The sequence below is a fragment of the Zingiber officinale genome, chromosome 9A, assembly GCF_018446385.1.
Source record: "Zingiber officinale cultivar Zhangliang chromosome 9A, Zo_v1.1, whole genome shotgun sequence".
NCBI classification, from domain to species: Eukaryota; Viridiplantae; Streptophyta; class Magnoliopsida; order Zingiberales; family Zingiberaceae; genus Zingiber; species Zingiber officinale.
Genome location: NC_056002.1, coordinates 96,160,517 through 96,178,279, shown reverse-complemented (window position 1 = coordinate 96,178,279; position 17,763 = coordinate 96,160,517). Strand labels below are relative to the sequence as shown.

The 17,763-nt window shown below is 37.8% G+C and overlaps 1 pseudogene; it reads left to right on the top strand.

Annotated features, from left to right (window-relative positions):
- Nucleotides 1–472: 472 nt before the first annotated feature.
- On the top strand, nucleotides 473–17,350 carry LOC122019351 (annotated as a pseudogene).
- Nucleotides 17,351–17,763: the final 413 nt, after the last annotated feature.

The window sequence follows — 17,763 nt, the reverse complement described above, 5'->3', positions numbered from 1 at the left end:
TAGGACTTCCTTCTGCCTGGCTTCACTCACCAGGACTTTTCTTCTGCCTGGCTTCACTCACCAGGACTTTCATTTTGCCTAACATCCCAGTTAGGACTTCCCAGTCAAGTATCCAGTCAACCTTGACCTACTTGACTCTTCTTCAATCAATATCTTATTGTCAAACATCTAAACCCAAACCAAGACTCAGCTTGGTTACCCAGGTCGACCTTGACCTGAGGGATATTGCACCAACAAAAAAGAGTCTGTTATCGTAATTTTATGCTACATAGACTTAGACTATGCATTGAGACATGATCTCCCCACACCCTTGACTAGTGCTAGCACTATAGAGCAGAGGGGTAAATTTGAAAAGTAGGAGGATTCAAATAGCATGTATATCATGAGACTTTCTATTCAGGCACAACTTAAAGGCTTAATAATTGAGGGAGAGGATGCTAGGAGTTTCCTTAACTAGTTAGCAGACCGTTATATGGCAAACAAAAGGGTCGAGGCTACGACACTTCTTTTGAAGTTGGTATCTATAAGGTATAATGACAATGGGAACATCAGGAAGTACATTATAGAGATGTTCAATATCGCCACAAATCTGAAAGCACTTAAAGTTGAGATGTCTGAGTCTATGTTAGTGCATTTTATCTTGATATCTCTGCCTGTACGATTTATTACTTTTAAGATTTTATACAACACTCAAAAAGAAAAGTGGACATTGAATGAACTTGTAGCACAGTACGTGCAAGAGGAGAGATTGAGGCGTGAGACACCTAGCATCAGGTTCCTAAAGTTCGAGCAAGAAAAGAAAAAGGATCAATAAAGGAAAGGGAAACCAAACTACAGATATTGAAGATCGTGACCATAAAGAGCATAAGAAGCAACATAAGGAGCTCAATTGTTACTTCTACAAGAAGAAAGTATTATGAAGAAAGACTACCCTAAATACATCAACTAGCGTATGAAGAAAAGTAAATTTCTCAACTTTTTTAGTTCAGAAATTCATCTAGTTGTTGTATCCACTGACACTTGGTGAATAGACTCTGGTACTACTACTCACATAAGTAGGGGTGTAATCGAGTCGAGCCGAGCCGAACTCTTGGATGTTTGAGTTTGACTCATTTATAATCGAGTCGAACTCGAGTTTTATTTAACGAATATATTCATGGCTCACGAGCTTATTCGAGCTTTTATCGAGTCTAAACGAACTTAATAAATATAAATTATAAATTTAAATATTCATTAAAAACTAAATTATATATTTTAAAAAAATTATAATATTCTTGTTACAATTTATAATTTTATTCTAATAAATACATTTAATATATTTGACTATGTTTTTCATAAGTAGAGTGTAAAATCTATAAATTCAATATCAAAACTATTATTATTTTTTATTTAAAAGTTGATTTATGAGCTTAACGAACATGTTCACGAGCTAACGAGCCAAATATTGTGAAGCTTGAGGTTGGTTTGTTTATCTTAACAAGCCTCATTAAACGAGCTCAAACGAGCTTTTATCGAATCGAGCTTCGAATAACTCACGAGCGCCTTGGCTCATTTATACCCCTACACATAAGTGTCGCTATGCAGAGTTATCTTAAGAGTCATCTTCCGCTTAATGGTGAAAGATACATTTATATGGAGAATGAAAAGAAACTAATGTAGAGTCCATTAGTGTATTTAGGCTTTATTAAGAACTGATGTCTATTTGGATTTAGAAAATACATTTATTGTACGTCTTTCATGCAGAATATAATTTCAATTTCTTACTTAGACAAATTTGATTACTCTTGTTCATTTAAAAATTGAATGTTTAATATTATCTTAAATTCAGTATTGATGGGTAATGGTTTTTTGGTTGATAAGCTTTATAAATTGAACATCTAAACTCGTATGATTGACAACGTTGTTATGCAAATTGACTAATGAGAATTCGTCCATGTTGTGGCATATACGTTTAAGACATATATCCAGTAATGCCTACAAAGATTAATGTCACATGAAATTTTTGATTCCATTAACATGTCAGACTTTGATGTCTGCATTGAGTGTATTAAGGGGAAGACAACTAACAACATGAATAAGGTAGTAAGTCGTTGTAGTGATATTTTGAAACTAATACATACGAATATTTGTGGTCCATTTCCTAAGGCATCTTGAAACAGACACATATTTTATTAGCTTCTTAGATGACTACTCTAAATTCAGCTAATTGTATCATATTTATAAGGGCATGTTCAAAATTTTCAAAACCGAAGTTGAAAATCAACTAGGTAAGAAAATTAAAACTGTCCAATCCGACCATGGAGGTAAGTATTATGATTGATATGATGGATTAGGTGAACAACGTCCATGACCTTTTGTAATACCCCGGTTATGAGATTCTGGTTAAGTATGACTTAAAAGGTTAGATGGTACTATCCATATCACTAAAGTGTGCACCTTCCTTTTCGGAAACCCAAACTTAAAAACTCCAAAGTTAAGCATGCTTGGCTTGGAGAAATCTGAGGATGGGTGACCTTCTGGGAAGTTTTCAAGGGTGCGTGCGAGTGAGGACAAATCACGCTGAAAGGACCTCCGGTGGTCTGTGGAGCTAGTCGTCAACCCAATGGGCAATTCTAGTGGCGTTCCCGGTTCGGTCCGGGTTGGGCCCACCCGGGTTGGGGCATTGCAGATGATATCAGAGCCAAGTTTTCTGATGCTTGGTTTTTCGTATTTTGTTGTGGCAAGTCGAGTTTTGTGTGTTGGATTTTCGAAATAATCTGATATCAATTTATTTGGTATCAGAGCCAAGTTGGCGATACTTGTTTATTTTTCGTGTTATGGATTTTCGAGATTTAATCTGATACCAATTTATTTGGTATCAGAGCAGGTTACGATACCTACTTTTGGTGTTCTGGATTTTAGGGTTAAAGTTTGCTTTAACTTGGGTATTTATTTATCTTTCGGATTTGTATGGATTTTCGTTGATTTTCTCGTACGGAATTCCGAGGTCATAAAGGAGGACTGGACAGCGACGGAGCATCTCCAGACGGCAAATAGGTATAAAGGTAAATTTTATAAGTTGTATACTTGTAGTGATATTTGTGTTATAACTTAAAAGATATGAGGAGATATACACGAGTAGCTGCGAGACGTGGTGTCGGACGACCACATAAAAGGACTTTGGAATCTCTGGCAACAGACTCGCCAGAGATCCCTATTGGGTTTGAGCCTGTCGGTCAGGGACAGACTCAAGATACTGCTGGTGCGTCGGGCTCTCAGCCCCCAATAGCTCCTTTAGAGGTACCTACCTCGGCTGCACCCGTTGTACCCACCCCTACCGTATTTACGGTACCACCAGGGGTACTACCGGCATACCCCGCACTTGCTTCGGTCGAGCCTACGGCGTACCAGGCACCACTGCCACTTGGACCTACCGTGTACCCGACACCAACGACACCTGTGCCCCCAGTACCTACAGTGTTCCCAGCACTCGCACCAGCGGTACCGGTTGCTCCATTTCCGGTACCACCACCTACCGTACCTCTAGTCGTGGCCACCCATCTCGACCCTGCAGTACCACCAGTGGTATATGCCCCAGTTTATGCAGCAGCACCGGGAGTACCTCCCCCGGTCTATCTAGCGGTACTATCTGTAGCACCAACTCCCGTGATTCCACCATTCATTCCTTTGCTTTCCCTACCCTTTCTTACCTCCTCTACAACACACTTACATGAATTATGTGATTCCTGAAAATCTTCTAAGCAAACCGTAATAACCAGATCCATGATGAAATTTGAGTTTATAGCTCTTGACAAGTGTGGTGAAGAGGCTGAATGACTACGACAATTCTTAGAAGATATTCCTCGATGGCCGAAACCTATGCCGGCGATTTGCATACATTGCGATAGTCAATCAACAATCGGTCGAACACAGAGCCATCTGTATAATGGGAAGTCTAGACATATACGTCGCAGACATAACACCATTAGGCAACTACTCTAAACTGGAGTTATCACTGTTGACTATGTGAAGTCAAAGGATAACCTAGCAGATCTGCTAACCAAGGAGTTAAATCGAGAGTTAGTTGCAAGCTCATCACAGGGAATGAGCTTGATGCCATTGTCAGCAATCAGTGCAGAGGATGTTAGGATGTATACTAAAAGCCTAGCTTTTTGTATAAACATTTATCTAGAAATAAAAATCACATTGGTCAAATGTCTACATTTATGATAAATGTAATTGTTCAATTAATTTATATTGTAGATAACATGGTGTGTGGTGTCACACACAGAAGATCATGTTATCGGTTCCTTATAAATTATAAATAGTAGCTCACGACCAAGATGGAAAGGAACAAATCATTGGAAGGTCGTAGTATAATTAGATATTAGCTTATCTTAACTATATAATTACACTAGTACACTTAGAGTGTATTGAGTAGGATCATTTGAGGTCGTTCCTTTTATACTGACTTTATGAAGGAACAAAGACCTCAGTTATTATGGAAGTATGTGCTCTTAATCCTAATATAATAACAAGCACATATATTTGATATTTATTTCTTTAATTTATCAATGGGTGATATTTAGTTCGATAAATCAATAAGCCCGATAAGTTGGGAAATGATATCACTTATAGTGTGTGTTGTTGATTATAGAAGGAAACTGTGTCCGTGATCTAGGTTGAGAATGTCCCCAAGAGGAGCTCATAAGGATTGTCATGTTAAACCCTGCAGGTTGACTTAGTCCGACATGACGATGAAGTTGAGTGGTACTACTCTTGGAGCTAGATATTAATTAAGTGAGTTGTCAGTAACTTACTTAATTAGTGGACATTTGTTATCTTAAACACAGGGAGACTAATACACTCATAATAAGAAGGAGCCCAAAATGTAATTTGGGATTGGTGCGTTAGTTCAATAATAGTTCTCTAGTGGAATGAATTATTATTGATAAAATTAAGTTGTGTGTTCGGGGCGAACACGGGATGCTTAATTTTATCGGGAGACCAAAACCAATTCCTCCTCTCGGTCCCTATCGTAGCCTCTTAATTATAGAGTACTATACCCACCTATACTCACCTTCTTACCCATCCCATAGGGGCTGGCCAAGCTAGCTTGGAGACCAAGCTAGGGCCGGCCAAAGTTTGGTTCATGGGTGCTTTAAGGTGGCCGGCCCTAGCTTGGGTTCAAGCTTGGTGTGGCCGGCCCAAATTAAAATAAAAGAATTTTTATTTTTAAAATTTTTCTTATGTGGATAACATGATTTAAAAGAGAGTTTAAAAATTTAAATTTTTCTTTAAGATTCTACAAAAGATTAAGAGAAGAGTTAAAATCTCTTTCCTTATTTGTAGATTAAAAGGTTGATTTTAATTTTGGTAAAAACTTTCCTTTTAATTATGTTCATGATTTAAAAGAAAGTTTAAAAGTTAAAAATTCTCTTTTATTAGTTTCTACAAAAGATTAAGAAAAGATTTAATATCTTTCCTTATTTGTAAATTTAAAGGAGATTTTAATTTTTAGAGATAACTTTCCTTTTTGAAAATTATCCACATGTTTAAAAGAAAGATTTTAATTTATAAAATTTCTTTTTATTAACCAATCATGAAGGGATTAAAATTATTGAAGAAATTTTTATAAATTTCTAGAAACAAATTAGGAAGTTTTAATTTTTTGTTTTAATTAAAACTCTCCTTGTTTTGGGGAGAAGAGTGGCCGGCCAAATTAATTGATGAGAAGAAAATTGTTTTTAATTAAATAAATTTTCCTTTTCAATGGCAAAAGAATTAAGGAATTTTTTATTAAATTTTCCTTATTTGCCAAGACCAAAGATTATAAAAGAGGGGGTAGAGGAGGCTTCATGGCTAACAACTCTATTATTTTTCTTCCTCTCTTTTCTTCCTTGGTGTGGCCGGCCCTAGAGGTTCCCCTTCTCCTTCTCTCTTCTCCTTCTTGTGGCCGAGACTTCATCATCTCTTGGAGGCATAGAAGTGGCCAGATCTAGCTTGGAGAAAAGGAGAGAAAGGAGTCTTGTTTCTTGCATCCCTTGGAGCTTGGTTGGTGGAAAAAGATCTTCATCTTTTGGAAGCTTTGTGCTTGGCCGAAACTTGAAGAAAGGAGAAGAAGGTGCTTTGGTGGTTTCTCATCTCGGAAGATCGTTGCCCACACAACGTCCGAGGTTAGAAGAGGAATACGGTAGAAGATCAAGAGGTCTTTCTAGAAGGTATAACTAGTATTTTTCCTTTCCGCATCATACTAGTTATTTTTGGAAATAATACCAAATACAAGAGGCATACGATTTTAGTGTTTCGAATTTGTTTTCGATGTAGTGTTCTTTTGTTTTTCTTTTCCTTCTGATTTGATTGTTCTTTTCGGTTGACCTAAAATTATTTTAGGAAATTAAATATTATTTTTCCTTAAAAGGTTTTGTCTAGTCGGTGGTGGTTGCTCCCATATCCAAGAAGGTCATGTGCCTCGCCACGTCAGTACTGGGAACCAATTATGGAAATTAATATTTAATGGAATTAATAACTTAGGTGATTTGGATCGAACGTGTTAAGTTCCGCAGGAGATCTAAGTCAAAACCTAAAAGAACAAATAAATTAAACTTTGGATCAAACGTGTTAAGTTCCGCAGGCGATCCAAGTTTAATTTAAAAGAACACATGGTAGCTAGGAAAAGGTTCAGACCTTTGTACAAAATTTTTGTACAGTGGAACCATTAGACTTTCCGAGTAGCAACCAACAATTGGTATCAGAGCTAGGGTTTTACCTCTGTGTATTTGGTATTAGTTTAATTATGCACATGTCATACATAATTTAGGCAGGTTAATAGTAGGATGTGCTAACTTTGTGGATGCAGGATCCAACTATTATGGCTTATAGTTATTATGTGTGTGATTGGACCCTTGGACATGTCAAGGGCATTTTATTGTGTGTGCATGATTGTATTATAAAATACAGCAGGAGCTGTATTTAGTTTTATTAGGATTTTATTTTTTGATCTAGTTACATGTACATTCCTTTTATGGAATATAGGATCGATGGATGAAAATTTTATTTTATGTTCGATCTAGTTTACATGTACATTCCTTCGAGGAATATAGGATCGAAAAATGTAAAATTCTATTTATGTCGCGGATCGAATCTTGCAAGGCGTGGAACCTTTTGAGGATCAGAGGTGCAGCGGAACAAAGAGCAAGATGGATGCGACAACTAGATCCGGTGGCGGTGGCCAAAGATGGCAGCAGCTAGGTTTGGCGACACACAGAGGACAGCAATAGATAAAAGCCATAATAGTTAAAAATTAGTTTTTCTATTGCTTTTTATGCTGTGTTGTGTGTGCTTGTTAGTATGCATGCTAAGTAGGCTAGCATAGTCAAAATTCCTCACTTTAAATAACTAAGTGGGAGAGGGATTTATTTTTAAATAAATTCCACGGTCTCCATTACTGGTTTATAAGTGATGTAACAAGCTTGCGCGTTGGCTCTAAGTGCCTTCCTCCATATCGGATGAGCTTGTTTGTGGATCACTAGCTTAAACTTCCATTTTGGATGACTATAGGAAGTTAATTAAGAGCGTGTGATCTTCCCCATCGGAAGGGACACAATCTTATTAACGGACTTAGTGTCAAGTAATGGTATACACTTAGGCACGTCTAATAGTATCCTCCCCATCGGAGTCACTGCTATTATTTGTGTGACCGAAGAAAACCAACTATTGATTTGTCAAATAAATAAGTTGACAAGATAATAAAATTAAAAACCCCTCTTACAAATGTTTGATTTTGTATACGTTCACACTATCGTGGCATACAAAATTCACGGTGTTTGAGGTAATTTTATTTGTCATAAAGATTTATTGACAAGATAATTAATGGGTAAACCCCTCCTCTTACAAATGTTTAATTTTGTATACGTCCACACTATCGTGGTATGCAAAATTCACGGTGTTTGAGGTGTTGGAGAATTTAAATAATATTGTTTGAGGAATCAATGTTATTTTAAATTCAAAAGTTTTGACCAAATATTTGATCAAAGAAAGATCAACTATTAATTTTATTCGTCATAAAGTAAAGTTGACGAGATAATAAAATTAATGGATAAAATCTCTTCTTTGATTTTGTATACGTCCACACTATCGTGGCATACAAAATTCATGGGGATTTTTAGGAATTGATATTGACCAAATATTTTTGTGATTCTTAGGATTTAAAATGTTTGTCAATTCCCTAGCTGTTATACTATAGAAAAGACTTAGTAGTCCCAATTGAAATGATTGAAAATAGGACTTGGACATTAAGGTAGACTGTCCTCTTAGAATTAAGAACAAGATAGGTGTATTTTATTCATTAGTTGATACATGTTTAGTGGTATTATCTACCGGTATCTGGTGTGTAGATACAGGAACCACTGATTATGTCTGCAATTCATTGCAGGGGTTCCAGGACACCCGATAACTATATGAAAGGTAAATCACCGTCCACAAGGGTACTACTGTAAAAGTGGTAGTTGTTGCAGTGGGAGATGTTTATCCTTTGATAAGAATAAAATATGGATTTTAAGTAATTGTCTTTACGTATCAAGTTTAGAAAGAACTAGTTTTCAGTTTCTAAACTATTCAAAGAACTTGATATTCTGCCTCTTTTAATAACAAAGTTGTTATTAAGAAAAAGAGGAAAGTTATCTATTCTGGTATGTTGGTTGGCAATTTATAAATCCAATAACTCCCACGATGCAACAAATGGAAATTAGTAACACATCTTCTAACTTTAAGAGAAAGGAACCTTCGGAAATGAACCAATTATATCTTTGGCATCTAAGGTTAGGTTATATTAACTTGAGTAGGATTCATTGGTAGCTGATGAACTTTTGGGTTCATTAGTAGTGGAAATCTTTCCAAACCTACGAGTCTTACTTGGAAGGAAAAATAACCAAGAAGCTTTTAAGACTAAAGGGTATGGAGCCAAAGATATGTTGGAATTGGTTCATTCTGATTTGTGTGATCCTATGACTATCCAGACAAGAGGTAGTATCGAATATTTCGTCTATTTTATAGACAACTATTCAAGATACAAATATATTTACTTAATGTGCCGCAAGACTAAGTGCTTTGATTAGTTCAAAGAGTACAAGGTTGATGCGGAGAAATGTTAAAGTAAAAAGTCACTATGGAAGATCGTAGTGGCAAGTACCTCTTGGGAGATTTTAGGAGTCACTTATCAGAAGTTGGGATTCAATCCCAACTAATTGCACCTGGTACACCCCAACAGAATGGTGTAGTAGAAAGAAGGTATAGGACTCTTATGGAATAATTAGATAGATGATGAGTTATTCAGAAAATTACCAAATTTGTTTTAAGGATATACTCTGAAAATGAAAGTGAACATAGTACCTTCCAAGTTAGAACTCTCTACTCATATAGAATTGCTGAATAGGTGTAAACCTATTTTGAAGCATATTCAGATTCGGGTAGTCCAGCACATATGTTAAAGAGAGACAATGATAAGTTGGATAGGAGTTCACTTATTTGTAAGTTATCCTAGATAAACAAAAGTAGATTTATAGTCTTAAAAAACAGAAGGTCATTGTTAGCATCAATGACTGATTTTTAGAAAAGGACTATATAATGAACCACAAGCTCATAAGTGAATTTGTTCTTACAGAAATAATAAAAGACATGTCTAATCTAATACCAACTGTACAAGATGAGATACCACAAGGAAACTGCAACACGTATCACAAATGATACACAATTGCAGAAAGTGCATCGTCGTAGTGGGAGGGTTGTTAAGGCAACCTAAAAAGATTCATGTTTTGGGAGAGTTTTTGGACTCGATCCCTGGAGGATATGAACCTGATCTCCAGACATATGACGAAACACTCCAAGATAAAGATGCAGCATCTTGGCAAAGAGTAATGAATAATAGAATTAGAATATATATATCCTAATAAAATTTGGAAGCTTGTAGAACCACCAAATGGTGTAAAAGCCTTTGGGTGTAAAAAGGTCTATAATAGGAAAAGAGGGATAGACAGAAAGTAGAAACTTTCAAAGCAAGGCTTGATGAAAAAGAAAACTTTTTCACTGGTAGCCATGCTTAAGTCTATCCGGATTCTTTTATCTATTTGGCAAGTGGATGTCAAGACAACATTCTTTAATGGAAGTCTTGAAGAAAGCATCCATATAAAACAACCAGAAGGGTTCATTGCAAAGGGCTAAGAGCATCTTGTGTGCAAGCTCAATCAGTCTATGGACTGAGGCAAAGCTTCAAGGTCTTGGAACATCCGGTTTATCAAAGTAATCCAGACCTATGGATTTATTTAGTAACCGGATAAGTCTTGTGTATACAAAAGTTGTGATGGAAACGTGGTGGTATTTCTTGTACTATACGTAGATAACATTTTTGGTAGTTGGAAATAATATCAAAATGTTGTCAGAAGTAAGGGTATGGTTGTCCAAACAATTCGATATAAAGGACTTGGGAGAATGTATATATTCTTGAGATCAAAGTAATAAGGGATCGCAAGAAAAAAATATTTTACTTATCCCAAGCTTCATATATCGAAAAAAAAATCCTTGCTCGTTTTAAGCATGCAAAACTCCAAGAAAGGTTTCTTACCTTTTTAGCATGGAGTAACTTTATCTAAAGAAATGTCTCTGTAGACATCAAAGGAGATAAATGACATGAAGGCAGTTCCTTATGCTTCGGCTGTGGGAAGCCTAATGTATGTAATGCTGTGTACGAGACTGGATATCTATTTTGCCATGGGCATAGTTAGTAGATATCAAAGCAACTCTGGACAAGGACATTGATCTGCGGTAAATCATATATTGAAGTACCTTAGAGGCACTAGAGATTATATGCTAACTTATAAGGCAGATAATTTGTTCCCTGTGGGTTGCATGGATTTTAACATCCAATTGGAAAGGGACAATAGTAAGTCAACCTCGGGGTTTTGTGTTTACTTTAGGAGGTAAAGTCATAACTATGGAAGAGTGATAAGCATAGGTGTTTTTCTGGACTCCACCATAGAAGCTTAGTATATGGCAAGCCTCTGAGGTAGCCATAAAAGCTGAATGACTCAATAACGTCAAGATAGACTTAGATATGATTTCTGGTTTGTCCAAAGATTATTACAATTTATTGTAATAATATTGGTGCAGTAGCAAACTCGAAGAAACCATAAGTCTATAAGGCAAGTAAACACAATAGAGCGCAAGTACCACCCAATACGAGAAATCATATAAACGAGGAGAAGTTGTTGTCGCCTAGATTACATCAGTTGATGACCTATAGATCCTTTCACTAAGGTCCTTAAGGCAAGAGCTTTCGATGGGCATGTTGAAGGGTTGGGAATCAGATGTATGGCAGCAGATATAGCAGCTTAGTCTTTTAGTATAAGTGGGAGATTGTTAGGATGTATACTAAAATCCTAGCTTTTGGTATAAACATTTATCTAGAAATAAAAATCACATTGGTCAAATGTCTACATTTATGATAAATGTAATTGTTCAATTAATTTATATTGTAGATAACATGGTGTGTGGTGTCACACACAGAAGATCATGTTATCGGTTCCTTATAAATTATAAACAGTAGCTCACGACCAAGATGGAAAGGAACAAACCATTGGAAGGTCGTAGTATAATTAGATATTAGTTTATCTTAACTATATAATTACACTAGTACACTTAGAGTGTATTGAGTAGGACCATTTGAGGTGGTTCCTTTTATACTGACTTTATGAAGGAACAAAGACCTCAGTTATTATGGAAGTATGTGCTCTTAATCCTAATATAATAACAAGCACATATATTTGATATTTATTTCTTTAATTTATCAATGGGTGATATTTAGTTCGATAAATCAATAAGCCCGATAAGTTGGGAAATGATATCACTTATAGTGTGTGTTGTTGATTATAGAAGGAAACTGTGTCCGTGATCTAGGTTGAGAATGTCCCCAAGAGGAGCTCATAAGGATTGTCATGTTAAACCCTGCAGGTTGACTTAGTCCGACATGACGATGAAGTTGAGTGGTACTACTCTTGGAGCTAGATATTAATTAAGTGAGTTGTCAGTAACTTACTTAATTAGTGGACATTTGTTATCTTAAACACAGGGAGACTAATACACTCATAATAAGAAGGAGCCCAAAATGTAATTTGGGATTGGTGCGTTAGTTCAATGATAGTTCTCTAGTGGAATGAATTATTATTGATAAAATTAAGTTGTGTGTTCGGGGCGAACACGGGATGCTTAATTTTATCGGGAGACCAAAACCAATTCCTCCTCTCGGTCCCTATCGTAGCCTCTTAATTATAGAGTACTATACCCACCTATACTCACCTTCTTACCCATCCCATAGGGGCTGGCCAAGCTAGCTTGGAGACCAAGCTAGGGCCGGCCAAAGTTTGGTTCATGGGTGCTTCAAGGTGGCCGGCCCTAGCTTGGGTTCAAGCTTGGTGTGGCCGGCCCAAATTAAAATAAAAGAATTTTTATTTTTAAAATTTTTCTTATGTGGATAACATGATTTAAAAGAGAGTTTAAAAATTTAAATTTTTCTTTAAGATTCTACAAAAGATTAAGAGAAGAGTTAAAATCTCTTTCCTTATTTGTAGATTAAAAGGTTGATTTTAATTTTGGTAAAAACTTTCCTTTTAATTATGTTCATGATTTAAAAGAAAGTTTAAAAGTTAAAAATTCTCTTTTATTAGTTTCTACAAAAGATTAAGAAAAGATTTAATATCTTTCCTTATTTGTAAATTGAAAGGAGATTTTAATTTTTAGAGATAACTTTCATTTTTGGAAATTATCCACATGTTTAAAAGAAAGATTTTAATTTATAAAATTTCTTTTTATTAACCAATCATGGAGGGATTAAAATTATTGGAGAAATTTTTATAAATTTCTAGAAACAAATTAGGAAGTTTTAATTTTTTGTTTTAATTAAAACTCTCCTTGTTTTGGGGAGAAGAGTGTCCGGCCAAATTAATTGATGAGAAGAAAATTGTTTTTAATTAAATAAATTTTCCTTTTCAATGGCAAAAGAATTAAGGAATTTTTTATTAAATTTTCCTTATTTGCCAAGACCAAAGATTATAAAAGAGGGGGTAGAGGAGGCTTCATGGCTAACAACTCTATTCTTTTTCTTCCTCTCTTTTCTTCCTTGGTGTGGCCGGCCCCTAGAGGTTCCCCTTCTCCTTCTCTCTTCTCCTTCTTGTGGCCGAGACTTCATCATCTCTTGGAGGCATAGAAGTGGCCAGATCTAGCTTGGAGAAAAGGAGAGAAAGGAGTCTTGTTTCTTGCATCTCTTGAAGCTTGGTTGGTGGAAAAAGATCTTCATCTTTTGGAAGCTTTGTGCCTGGCCGAAACTTGAAGAAAGGAGAAGAAGGTGCTTTGGTGGTTTCTCATCTCGGAAGATCGTTGCCCACACAACGTCCGATGTTAGAAGAGGAATACGGTAGAAGATCAAGATGTCTTTCTAGAAGGTTTAACTAGTATTTTTCCTTTCTGCATCATACTAGTTATTTTTGGAAATAATACCAAATACAAGAGACATACGATTTTAGTGTTTCGAATTTGATTTCGATGTAGTGTTCTTTTGTTTTTCTTTTCCTTGTGATTTGATTGTTCTTTTCGGTTGACCTAAAGTTATTTTAGGAAATTAAATATTATTTTTCCTTAAAAGGTTTTGTCTAGTCGGTGGTGGTTGCTCCCATATCCAAGAAGGTCATGTGCCTCGCCACGTCAGTACTGGGAACCAATTATGGAAATTAATATTTAATGGAATTAATAACTTAGGTGATTTGGATCGAACGTGTTAAGTTCCGCAGGAGATCTAAGTCAAAACCTAAAAGAACAAATAAATTAAACTTTGGATCAAACGTGTTAAGTTTCGCAGGCGATCCAAGTTTAATTTAAAAGAACACATGGTAGCTAGGAAAAGGTTCAAACCTTTGTACAAAATTTTTGTACAGTGGAACCATTAGGCTTTCCGAGTAGCAACCAACAGAGGACACCCAACCTATGCTGGCTGGAGATACCAAGAACTAGGTTCAAAGGGACAACTAATCTGCAATGACTAGACACACTGTGGAGGGTAGCCCAATGAAATAGTGACTAGAGCAGGATAAGCCGATGGGTTTTTAATGATCCAAAAAGAGTAGATGGTAACTCTTGAGGGATCACCTATGTGAGAAAGAAGTGGGGCCGCTTCGAAGAGAATTTGAGGCACAATTCTTAGAGCTTCTCACAGAACCAGGCGTGTTCATGGCCAAGAACAAACACACTCATGAGAATTGAGTTGTATTAGGGAGAGTCTTAGGGTGAGATTTGTCACTGCTTACACAGACGACAGTATAGTTCAAGGACATCGTGTCTACTATCAGCCAGTAAGCAATCAGATCTTCACAAGGGAAGGTTCAAAGGGTAAAACCTACTTATCCTATACTTGACTCAACTGCTGAATGCTATCACATACCCTATCTCCATTCATGTGGGGGATTGTTGAATAAGTGTGAATGGAGAAGAGGTGGAAGAGAAGAAGCTCCATTGTGAATAAGACTTTAGTCCCACATTGGAAGTTTCAAGGCAAGTTTGTTGGTTTATATTGATTCACATACATTTAGGATGTGAACAAATGCATGGGGAGAGGCTCTCTCTCACGCGTGGGTGCGCAGGGGGGTGCAAATCCAGGGCCCGGATTGCACTGAACCAAGTTGACTCATGCGCGAGCGTGACCTGCGCACACGAATGCTGGACCGGTCGGGGTTAAATTTGCCCAAGCAGAACAACCAACATTTTGCCACATAAATCTTTTTACTGCTTGTGTAATGGATGCATTAAAGAAAGATTAATGCAGAATCAAAACGGCCTAGTGAAACGTTGGCGTTGAGTAATGATCATTAATGCTATCCCTTAGTCTTGAGCTCCTATATAAGGAGGCTGCGACCACAGGCAAAAGGTTACGAAGATAACACAACGAAGAAGGCAGAAGCTCTCCTCCTCATTCCTCTCCTCTATCGTGCAACTCTTGCTCGCTAGAGTGCCCGTGGTAGCATTCGAGTGCCACTCAGTTCGCCGTAACCACCAGTACTTGGTGGAGTTCACGGTCGATCGTTGTATCCTGGGAAACAGACGACCCGAGTAAACCTCGAAGCACAGTCGGAGGTGGGCGAATCTGTTTCAAGGAAACTGCTACTCGCAGACCTCGATCAGCTTGCCCGGTCGGAATTTTCGCCCAACCATACTGTCTGACCTGGTCTCCCTTTCTACAAACCTGGTCTACCTTTCCTGCAGACCTGCTCAAACAAACCTGGTCATTCTGATCTGCAGACCTGGTCTTCCTTTTCTGCAGATCTGCTCAAACAGACCTGGTCATTCTGATCTGCAGACCTGGTCTTCCTTTCTGTAGACGCTCTGGTCCGCCGCTCTGCAGATCTGTTTGCTACTCTGGTTTGTCGCTCTACATATCTGTTCTACTGCTCTGGTCTGTCGCTCTGCAGACCTGCTCTTCCACTCTGGTCTTCCGCACTGCAGCGCTGGTCTGCTGCTCTGCCCTGCCGCTCTGCAGACCTGCCCTGTCGCTCTGGTCTGCTGCTCTGCAGACCTGCCTGGTCTTCCGCACTGCAGCGCTGGTCTGCTGCTTTGCCCTGCCGCTCTGCAGATCTGCTCTGCCACTCTGGTCTTCTGTACTGCAGTGCTGGTCTGCTGCTCTGCTCTGCCGCTCTGCAGACTTGTTCTGCCACTCTGGTCTTCCGCACTGCAGCGCTAGTCTACCGCTCTGCAGACCTGCCCTGCCGCTTTGGTCTACTGCTATGCAGATCTGCTCTTCCGCTCTGGTCTGCCGCTCTACAGACCTTCTCTACTGCTCTGCATACCTGCCTTGTCGCTCAGCTCTGCTGCGTTACGGAAACCAGCCCTTACTGGCAGCCTGAGATTATCTGCTTAGGTCATTTCGACTGTAAGTTGAATTTAAATTCTGTGTAAGTTTTAAATTCAACTAAGTATCCATAAATCTCCGACATTAGATTATTTGTGTCTAACAGTTCATGGTGGGACATCATGAAGGAAATCATTAGATCCCCTGAGGAATGCGGGCGGATCACCTTCTCTATCTCCCTAAAGCAGGTTGCTTTACCTCTGATTTCGTTCAATCCTGTACACTTCACCCTACAAACCATTATGCTTCGGTTTGAGATGATATTGCAATGGATCTTACCATGTAGCTTGCTCTGTTTCTTTGAAAAATTAAATTTTTCTTTCTTTTGATTGTTACTTTGTCTGCTTGAAAATAGCCTGCACCTCGAGATTATCCGATTCAATGTTTTATCAAAAGGGAACGAGCAAAGTCGACACTCCGTTTGTATCTGGGTCTAATCCCATGTAAGAATATTTTCCCAATTCAATAGTTGTTTGTAGGTTTCTGCACTTGTTATATGCACCTTTTGCTTTGGATTAGAACTTCTTTTGATGATGTTAGTGACTACTTGACAATTGCAGCTCATTCAGGGTAGCATGACAAGTTGTTGCTTGCGGCGCGCAAGATCAGAAGAGCAACTAACACTTATTTTGTGATCTCATTGACTGCTAACGACTTCTCTCTAGCTAGCAATAGCTGCATTGGAAAGGCAAGTGGTCTCTTCTATCACACTTCAGAATCAACATTTTCCATCTTGTTTCTCTAATAGTTTTCTGGATCTCAACCAGGTCAAACTTTCTAGGAACTAAGTTCATACTTTATGATACTGAGCCTGCTTATGTTGCTGCATTATCTCCAGGTAATCATTCAAGCCGAAGGATCAATTCCAAGCAAGTTTCACACAGAACATCAATTTCAGCAATTGTGCCATAGCTACTATTTCTTACGAGCTCAATGTTCTCCCAACTCGTGGCCCAAGAAGAATGCAGTGCACCATGCACTCAATTCCCATATCTTCCATTAAGGAAGGTGGAAATGCCCCAGCACCAAGGAGTTCCATCAACTATATTCATGAACAAACCTCCAGAGTACATGCTGCGAGGGACAAGAAGAAGCCTGTGCTAGAGTTTTCCTCCACTAGTCTCACCGACTTGCATTCACCTGTCCAGTCTGTTGAGGAGTCACTCACTCTTAAGCATAAGTCCCCTAGATGGCATGAACAACTCCAATGCTGGTGTCTGAACTATGGCTTCTGTCAAAAATTTTCAGCTTGTGGCAGCTGTAAAACCTTCCTGCAGCATCTCTCCAGTTGAGCAAGAAAAGGTTATTCTTCAGTTTGGAACGATAGGAAAGGACATCTTTACCATGGATTATAAGTATCCACTCTCTGCATTTCAAGCATTTGCTACTTGGTTGACAAGCTTTGACTCTAAGCGAGCATGTGAATGAATTATTGTCAAATAGAGGTACACCAATGTATTTGTTTTCTCGCTACTATTTATGTCCTTATGTCTCATTTTGCTAGATTTTTGTGGAGGGAGTGTTAATATTCATCAAATCTTAATCATCTGACGCATGCATGTCATATGCTTTAATGCACTGTCAGAATTATCCACCTTAAAATTGAGTTAGACAAAATGGTTCACCATCATCATCTGATCAATAACTGAAAGTGGCGTTACTAAAGTTCTAGTGTTATTTGCGCGCGCACACACATATTGTTAATATGGGCAGGCCATTGGCCTTCACTTAAAAAAATATTGGAATAAGTTCATCTGTACATCTCACATAATACAACAATCAATTTAAACAACTGCTTTATGATTAAGTATGCAAATTGCTACACTCTCCATTCTACAAAT